The sequence below is a fragment of the Aedes albopictus genome, chromosome 3 (assembly GCF_035046485.1).
Source record: "Aedes albopictus strain Foshan chromosome 3, AalbF5, whole genome shotgun sequence".
Taxonomy (NCBI): Eukaryota; Metazoa; Arthropoda; class Insecta; order Diptera; family Culicidae; genus Aedes; species Aedes albopictus.
The window spans coordinates 358420578-358431091 of NC_085138.1; positions in this window are offsets into that span (position 1 = coordinate 358420578).

The window sequence follows — 10514 nt, forward strand, 5'->3', positions numbered from 1 at the left end:
GGAGATCCCGCAGAAGGGCTCAGGGCCAATGAACCTTTCATTAGATCCATTCCTGGCTAGCTCATCAGCAATCTCGTTTCCCTCTAGACCCGTATGTCACGAGATCCAATATAGGTAGACTCGATTATGTATGAATAAGTTTTTCAAAGCCAGAATGCATTCCCACACTAGCTTTGAATTACAAGTGTAGTTATTAGGCGACTTAAGTGCCGCTTGGCTGTCAGAGAAAATACATATTTTTGCAAACCTACACTTTCTCCTCAGGCATAATAACACGCATTCTAATATTGCATATATTTCCACCTGAAATACTGTGGGTCACTGTCCTGAGTGGACAGAGATTTTTGTTCTAGGGCCATATATTCCGGAGCCTGTCAGATTATTCATTTTCGAACCATCTGTGAAGAAATTTATAGAGCCTGTTGGAACGCTGGGTCCACCTACTTCCCACTCCTGGCGGGAAGGAATGAACACATCGTAAGGTAAGTCATAATTGACTACCGTTTCCATCCAGTCACTACAAATTCCTATTGCTGGATTTATGGCAAATTCATTTAATATGCTGAGGTGACCCGTAAGGTCTCCCGACAGCAGTGGTTTTTGTTCTCTTTAACCTTAGAGCACTTTTTTCCGCTTCCAGCTTTATGAATTGATCTAACCGGGGCAGGTGAAGCATTGCGTCTAGGGCCAAAGTGGGTGTACTACGAACTGCACCAGTGATCGCTATGCAAGCGGTGCGTTGGATTTTGTTGAGCTTCGCCCTTGCAGCAGCCTCATTAGTTTTAGGCCACCAGACAAGGGAAGCGTAAGTAGTCCTGGGACGAACAATGGTTTTATATAACCACATGATCATACTTGGTTTTAGGCCCCATCTTTTACCCAGGGTTTTTGAACAAACCCAAAGTGTATTGAGACCTTTCTGCACAATTGATTGGAGATGAGAGTTCAGCCACCTTCCTCGGACTATCTGCGAAGGACAAGTCCTCCGTTTGGGAAAACTCTGGCACTTCCTTCTCCACCGGTTCCGCCGCTGCAACAGTTAGCGCTGCAACGAGTACCGCGTGCTCTTGCTTGGCTTCATAGGTCGATACCAGACATGTCCAAACACTGCACTGCACGAGGAGTCGATGCTCAAACACACCGCCGTGGGTGCCAAGCCACCACCTAGCTCTCCGTGTTTCAGAACGAACACGCACCGTGTCTGGCTCAACACCGGTGTCGATGGCGGTGCTCAGGCACTGGGCACGGTGTTTGACGCTTCGGGTAACACGGAGCCCGAGTGTTTCCGATTATGCTAAACACTCGTGCGAATTCAAGCACTCGGTGCCCTTCATTCTCCAGCACCAGTTGCAAATGCTGTTGGTCGACGACGAGAGTGAAGTACTCATTGGCGTATATAGGATTTTTTCCTAGGGGGTGCCTAGGGGGTGCCAGTTTCAGTGACTTCCAGGTTGCTTTTTTGTAAAAAGAAAAACCGAACCACCCTCAATTTCTTAGTATAATGATATACTGCGTCGCGGGAAAAATGAAATAGATAGAATTTATATCTTCAGTCTGAACTTAACTACTTAACAATTATCGCGACCATCCCTGTTTTGTGGATTGAAAACAATCAGGTCCATTAGAACTATAAAATATCCACAAATTTGCGTGTAACATGTATTCATCGTGACATTCTCTTTGTTTTATTGCATAATAATAACCCTTACAAAAATAGTTTTTAAGAAAAAAATTAAGAGCAGCATTTTGGGTTTGGCCACAACATTAATGGCTAAAGAGCGTTTTTTAATTAGTTGAATATTACCACGTGAACATGAAAATACTTTTACTGAAAAATTGTGAGTATAATTCTCAAAACTACAAAATTTGCACTCGGTTATCCTGAGTTCCGTTCTGAAGCTTCACTAACATATTATCAATCCAGTTGAAACCCGGAATTTGGTGCGAGCAAACTTCGTTTTTTCTCATCGGGATTCTGATGCTCACACCAAATTCCGATTTCGACTGCATTGGTATTACATCTGATGAATGGAATGCTTTATAAAGCTAATTTTTTTATTGATATTTGTCTTTGAAAAATTTCCAATTAGGCTAACACAAATTTCGATTTTCTCTAACGTCACCCCCCCTCGGAAAATTTTTGTCGGAATTCGACATTTTGAGGGGGGGCACAAATAAATTATTTAGGAATTTTAAAAATTTTAACGTGAAATTAGTGCCGTCGAGAAAATTTCTTAACAAATTCGATGAGTTTGACGATTTTTCCTAATTGTTTGGGTAATTTTTCATGAAATACGTTTATTATTTATCATCCCCCCCTTGACGAGTCAACGAGCAAAGTGACAAAAGAAGAAAATGAGATTTGTTCCGGCCTTACTCTTCAGGTAATTCCTTTGAGAGTTCTTCTAGTGAAGACTTTGGTAATCCACTCGACAATGGCTCTGGGAACATCCTCACTTTTTTTGAAAATATCTTTTTTTTTTTTTTTATCTTTATTATTGAGACTTTCAGCCCGAGGCTGGTTCGTCTCCGTTTTTTGAAAATATTTTCGGCATGTCATTCTACTTTTTTGGATTTTCGTCCATTTTTTGGACTTTTGTTATTTATGCTATTTGGTATTCCTTCACCAATTCCTTCGAAAACTCCTTCGGAAATTCTTCTATAACTTTATTGAAAATTCTTCAGACAATTTCTTCTAGATTTCTTAAGTTTTTATGTAAGCAATTCCTGCAGCAGATGATTTCGGAATACCTTCGGTAATTCCGATGTTACTTGCATTGAACTTTTTTTTTGAGAATTTCATCAGCAATTCATTCGGAAATTTTGGAAACTTCGATTATTACTTTGGGAACTTCTTTAGTGATTCCTTTGGAAATTGATTCAGCAAATTTCTTAGAGATTTCCTCAGGGAATTTGTTTGAAAAAAAAAAATCTTTGACAATTCTTTAAAAATTATGTCAAGGTGATTCTACAGCAATTACTTTTGGAGTTCTTTTTTATTTTTCTTCAAAAATTCCTTCGATGCTTTCGGATAATTCATTGAGAATTTTGTTCGAAATTTGTTTTGTATTTTTTGATTGAAAATATATCGAGAATTCATATTGAGATTGGATTTGACCAATTTATTTAAAAAGTCGTAATATTTTCTTCAGGAATTCCTCTGATAATTCTTATATGAATTCTTTTGGCAACTACTTCGAAAGTTCTAAGGTAATTTTGATGGATTTTTTCCAACAATTTCTTTGGGAATCTGTCAGTAAGCTTTTCGTGAATTTCAAAGGATTTTCTTTGACCAAGACCCGTTGAGAATTTCTGATTTTCATATTCAGCATTTTTTGGAAGCAATATATATAAATAAAAATAAATCATAAATAATTTCAAAAACAATCACGATAAAATTGCCTAATAAATTTGCAAAATAACTGAAATAATTTCAGACAAATGGCCATTGAAATTGTAGAAAAAAATCCAAAGAAATTGCTGATGAAATTCTAATGAAACTACCGCAGAAATAAAAAAAAAAACAACCATGCCGAAGGAATCCTCAAAGAAATGGCCATACTATCGTCTAGCGAATACGGAGTCGAAGGTTCAAATCCCAACAGAACGCGATTTTTTTTTCGCAAATTCATCTCTCAATTTGTCAATTCTGTGCCTTCTAAGTAATTACAAGTTTTTTCCGTACATTCCTATAGGATTTCACTAGAGATTTTTCTAGTAACACCTCCTAGGATTTCTCTGGAAATTCCAGCTATTCCCGAAATTCGAAAGATTTCTACTGGAATTCCTTGAAGAAGCCCAAAAGGATTTCCAGGAGAAATACCGTGATTAATTTCTATAGTAATCCACGAATAAAAACTCTAGTGGAAATCCTGGATGAGTTTTTAGAAAAATCCCTGGAAGAATCAAAGGCATTTCTGGAAGTATCCTTGGAAAACTGCCTAGAAAAATCCTAGCAAGAATGCCAGGAGAAATCCCTAGAGGGATTCCTGCAAGTATCACAGTGAGAATTTCTGGAGGAGACCTAGGAGGCATTCCTGAAACAAGCCGAAGCTGTATAAGCAGCAGGAATCGCTTATGGAATCCCAGGAGGAGTTCCTGGATGAAAGTCAAGAGGAGTTTCTGGAGGATCCAATTTGGAGAAATCCCAGGAAAAAATCCTTTCGGATTTCCAGGAGGGAACACCGAGGGTACTTCTGCAAGGCTCCTAGAAAGATTGCCTAGAACATTCCCAGCAAGTTTTTGAAGGAAACCGTGTAGAATAATTTCTAGAAGAATTTCGGGATGTATTACTGTAAGAAATTCTGAAGGAGTCCTAGGAGGCATACTGGAAGAACCCTTGAGAAATTTATGAGAGAATCCTTGGATAAAATATCTTCGATAAAAATTCCTGGAGTAATCACCAGAAAGGATCTCAAAAGGTCACAGGAAAAATCTCAAGAGGTATTCTTAAAAGGACTCTGTGGTGTGTCATTGTAGAAATCGCATCGAAAATCCTAGGAGGAATGGCTGGAGGAATCTATACAGGAATTTATAGAGAAACCCCATCAGGAATGCCTGGGGCAATCCAAAGAAAAAATCTTTTGAATGCCTAGAGAAGTCCCTGCAAGAACCGGTAGAGGTATTCTGGAAGAATCTATAGAGAAGGCCCTGAAGGAATCGCAGAAAGAATTTTTGAAGGCCAAAGGGAGTTTCTGCAGGAATTCCATGAGGAATTTCTGGAGGAATCCTTGGAGAAATCCCTGGTAGGACACCCAAAGAAATTTCTGCAAGAATTCCAGGAAGATTACCTGGCAAGATCTCAGCAAAAAAGCCAGGAGAAAGCTCTAGAAGATTCCGTAGCATAATTTCTGAACTACCACAGTTAGAATTTATTAAGGATGAATAGCTGGAAGAACCGCAGGAATTGCTAAAGGAATCCCTGATGGAATATCTGGAGCAGCGCTTCCCAAAATCAGTTTTCGTGGCGCCCCCACGTGTCGCAGGCTCGCTTTTTCTACTCCTTTTAGCGAGCCTGCAAGAGGCTGGTGCGCCGCGAAAACGGAGTTTGGAAAGCGCAGATCTGGAAGAATTCCTGGAATTCCGGGAGGTATCATAGAAGTAATTTCTAGAGAAATTCTAGAATCAGGAATACCGGGGATATCCTAAGTGAAGTTCTTCTAACAAATGCCTGGATAAATACCTATAGTTCTCCTTGAAAGAATCGGTAGAAATATACTGGAGGAACCCTGGGTGGAATCGCAGGAGGGATTTCTGGAGAAATCTGGAGATTTCCCGAAAGTATTGCAGCAAGTACAGTGTATCAAACAATTGTCCGTACAGCAATTTTTTAGGTAAAATAATTTTTCATTCAGATGTTCATAACTTTTTTATACATCAATCAAAAACGCTGAACCAATTATTGACCAATCATGAACCATATATTAAAGCTCCATTGGTAAAATTTTGAGTGTTATCGAATAAGTTTTCTGAAAATTATAGTACTTTTAGAAAAACTTATAAGTTTTTTGAACACATTTTTAAATCATTATATCTCAGTATGTATTCGATGGAACTTATTCAATTTTTTGTGTGTTACAGTTGATACCTAATGTTTTCAAATGCAGCTACTTTTGAGGTTTTATTTTCACTACAAAAAATATGAAAAATTTGCCAATGTAGTTGACGGTGTTCAAAAAATTACCTTATTTAGCACATATAATCTGCCAAACGTTTTCCACCAACAAAAGTGCATTAAGTGCATTAACTGAACGATAAATACATAGGACCTACTCTTCATATGTAGTTTGGTAGATCCTGTATAAAAATATTACATTAAGAGAGTTTAAAAACGTTGAAAACACTTGGCACTTTTATTGATCAAAATATGATAAATTTTCAAATGACACTCTAAACATAAACAGATTTTTCATATTTTTTGTAGTGAAAATAAAATCTCAATCGAAGCTTTTATATACCTTAGCCTTAGGTATAAGCTGTATCACAAAAACAAGGAAAAAGTTTCATCGAGTCCATATTGAGATATAATGTTTTAAAAATGTGTTCAAAAATCTAAAAGGTCTATAATTTTCAGAAAACTTATTCGATCTCGCTCAAAATTTTACCCCTGTGGAATTTCCGGAAGAACCTCTGGAGAAAGTCCTGGTTAAATTCTTGAAGAAATCTCTAGAAGAATCTCCGATGGGATTTTTAGAAAAATCCCAGGATGATTTTCTGGTAGAATTTTCGAAAGAACTTCCCTAGTAGAATTCCTGAAGGTACCACAGTGGAAATTTTTGGAGGAGTTCTAAGAGAATTGCTGAAATCCTAGCCACAGTTCCCAGAGGAAGGCCAATATAAGCTCCTGGAGGAATTTCATGGGAAATTTCTGGAAGAATCCCTGAATAAAATCTCTGAAGGAATTCCTGGAAGAATCAACGGAGGAACTTCTGAAGTATCCAGGAAGGTTGTCGTGGATAATCCCACCAGGAATTCCTGAAAAAGATCAAAGAAAATTTTTTAGAAGAATCCCTAGAAGAATTCCAAGAAGAACCATAATAAGAATTTTCGAAAGAAATACTACAAGAAAATACTGGATCAAGCTCAACAGAAATTTCTAGATTGTACAACCCCATCAGAACTGCCTGGAGAATCCTGAGGGAAGTTTATTGAAGAAATATCGGGAGGAATCCATAAAGAAAGCCTAGAGAAATCACTGTATGAATAGATAAAGGTACTTCTGGAGGAATTCATGCAGAAGTCTGTTGATTGTTCTTATAAATACCCAAAGCGCCAAAACGTACAACAGGTATATAAGTAATTATGGGTGTGTTAAGTTTTATTCGAATGTGCCATTAATAAATATTTGATTTTATTGTATATAATTTTAAATTTTAGGTGACTGTCAAGGGAAAATTCTAGGGGGTGCCAAATTTGTTCTAGGGGGTGCCTGGCACCCCTGGAACCCCCCCTAGCTACGCCAATGGAAGTACTTGGCGGCTCCTTTTGTGTCTTTCTCGTCCCTTCTGACTCAGTGGCTCTGATGCAGCCAAGCTACCGAGCCCACTGCTTTGGTGTTTCATACAATCGGAAACACTCGGCCTCCGTGCCCAACCAAAACTGAAACCAAGCCGAAACTGAGGCTCGAGTTATAACACCGACACGAGTGTTTGGCTAGTCCCACTGCGTGTTCATCAGTAGAAGCTGAACGAAGGTGGTGATATGAACACACACGGTGGTGTGTTTACGGGCAAACACGCCACCGGTGCGGTACGGTTTGGTGTTTTGCCCATGTCTGGTCGATACCCCAAGTCGATACAAGGCCGTTTTCAGATCCTTGCTTATATTCGACTTAGTGGACGCAAAGTCGATGATTTTGCCAAGCTGCTACTCAGCCACCTCTATTGTGGACCGTCCTTTGTTTTCTTGGCTGACTGCCCTCAGCAGCCACGCTCCGTCCATTATCTCCACCGGATGGCTTGCCGGGAAGTGAACTGGAGCTCCCATGCTTGAGCTGCGTATGCAGCTCCCAGCGCCTATCTCCTCTTGCTAAGCAGTTGATCGCACCACTACTTCCTGCACCTGTGTTTTGATTTTTTTGTTAGGAGTTCATGTTTTCATCCCACGAGTAGCACGGGAAAGACTGTCCACCACGCCAGAGCCCTGTATTAACGCGGTAAGGGACAGCTTACTGTGGGGGGGTGCCCAGGTACCCCACAGGCTCCGTTGAAGATCGAGCATCTTTTTCATCCCCTTGATCACTCATTCCTTGGCACGGGTCGCTAGACGCCTTGAATTGGGGGTAGTAGTCCTATTATAGACCGGCGACTACGCGGCTGACTCGCAAGGGAGGGGGGGTGTCGTCAGACCCCAGGACTATAGTCCCAATAGCTCCTCACCTGACAGCTGCCTTGTACGCTCCAGCAATTGCTTGTCATCGGGTTATAAGCTGGGTAGACATCGGCACTTTCAGCTTCACGAGTTCTGTTCTGTTGCTACAGTTGCATGAGTTGCATGGTCCTGCTTTGCCACCATCGTAGACTCTTGAAGTCTCGTCATGACCTTGAGGCCTGCTTGAGGTTCTTATTGATGTTCCACTTTGAGAACGCTAAGTCAATGATGGAGGCAAGCTGTTGCACTGTCACGAAACCCGATCACCCTCACGCGAAACAGCAAAAGTCGGTTTGGTAGTAAATGCGGCTAAAACACAGCACATGCCTGTATGTAGGTGAATACATCCCCATATATTTTAGTAAAAATAGTCCGAAACCTGATCTGCACCAATCCACAAACCTGCACGGCGCGCGGCAACGACTCGCGAACTCACCCGACCGACAAGACAAATTGAGATGGAACTCGATTCCGGTATACCTATGTACCTACCCGTGGTTGTCTGCAGCCGTCGTCCGTTTGTAATTGCATTAATGAAAGACATGTGAATGTGGGTTTTTGCCCATATCGGATAAGTACTGGGTTGGAGCTTCTGGGCTGCGAGCGAGTGCACCGCCGAAAGTCGTAATCCTCTCTCCTCCGCTGGCTGGCTAGCTGGATGACTGCTCTAATGAAAGTGACATTTGACGTTTGAATGGGTCCGGCGGGAGAGGAATTTTTGGCAAGGATCAATGGACCACGCTGAGGCTGTTGCTTTCCCTGGCTCTGATTAGGCCCTGGTAGGCACAGCTGGTGATCTCTTGCGTCACGAGTTCTTATGCATAGTGCTTCGTTAGTTGGCTGAGTCGCAAAAACAAACAACAACGGATGAAAGGCCTTGATTGAGATTTGCAAAATACGGATCTCCTGCCGTCACCGTTTGTTCAGACCACCGACTGTGCTGCGCAGTTCGAATGATGACTTTCTTGATTTAGCCCTATGCTTTCGACTGAGTTAGAGTGGTTCTCAACTTCATTGATTCGGAACACCACTGAATAAAGAGCGAATTCGGGATCTCGGTAAAACCGGTGCAAAGTTCTCGATAAAATTACTCTTGAGTATGATCACTTTCGATCAATTCGCTGTCGAATGGGGAAACCCTGCTTCGCGTTGCCTTAATGTCGCCAATTTCGATCCAACATGCAGCACATTCCTTCGAGTAATGCTCCCGTCGCGACTGGGGAATCAAAATCGAGACAAATCACAGTGAAGTGGAATGACGCGGCTTCGGGTTCATTGTTTCTGGCCTGGTTTGAAAGTACGCCATGCTCTGCCGCCGTGCTCTGTGATTCTGATTGGCATATGTTCGAACCGGCGCGATCCATCCATCGACTGCGGCGTTATTAGCTTGTCCCATTCAGGTACTGAAAATGTAGCAGCTAATGGGGTTGAAAGTTGGTTTTGCAACTAATGATGAGGGGCCGTTGACATGGTTGTCACCGTTGATAAATGGAATCATTACGATAACAAAGCTATCACACATTTGACCCCAGAAATACAAAGTTGATGTTGTGGTACATTTCGCTAAAAACAGATCATGAAGGATGCTTGCTACACTGCACCGCCCAAGTTCGGTTCCGGATCAATTTAGTTATCGCAATGCCAAACATCCATTATTTATCATTAGACGGTTGGACGCATTTGCTACTGCAGCAGCAACTCGGCCGCAGCAAGAGGGCGTCAACCAGCAAAAGGAATAACCCAGCCGGATCATAGACAGCATTAGGAGCGGCAAGTTTTTTTTTCTCTTTTGCTGCATCACTGCTTCATCCATTCATTCATATCTTGCCTCGCATCGGTAGGTGTAGCACATTTTTGCAGCTTTGCGCAAGATACCCACTTTATGTTAATGGCAAAATACCATTCGGAATGGAGTTATATTTCTGTCAACGTCAGAGACCTGCTCTGATAGATGATAATTCAAAATCAGCCTCCGTTTGAAAATGCGGAATGTTTTTCCTCGAGCGACGTGCGAAAGCTACGATGTGCTGTACATTCAGTGACATCCCACCAGCTGGTAATTGCAAAATGTCAAACGATCTCATTTATCATAAGACATAAGATACTACATTCCCACATTAATTACAATCTTCCGGTTCGACTTTATCGCTGAGACTAACCTAACAGTTACATATGAACTCGATTGGCATCAACGAAAAACTCATCTAGATATATGATCTTTTTTAATCATTGACTAAAAGGAAGAATCTTGCTTTCAAGAAGAAAAGAGTTTTAAACTTGGGAGTAATTATGAATATCAACTACATGCCGTCAAGAGTCGAAGGCTAATGATGATGGTGTCTCAAACAGAAACGAACGAAGAGAGTGTGATAGCAGCGGCTCAGAAAAGCATGGATCGGAACCATATGCGGAGACTTATGCCAACTCTCAATGGTACAATGGCACAATACTGTGTGAGACGGGGAAAAAATGACGGACAATATAATAGTGGCAATAATTAGCAAAAAGCACTCAGAAGATTTGATGAACGGTAGCAGCAAGTGCGTGCCAAGGAATAGGCTTAACATAGTTGATGCAAGGAATTGGCATCCCTATCCCACCAATGCAATGTTTTCGCAGCCAACATAACTGTGGCTCAAGCGTGA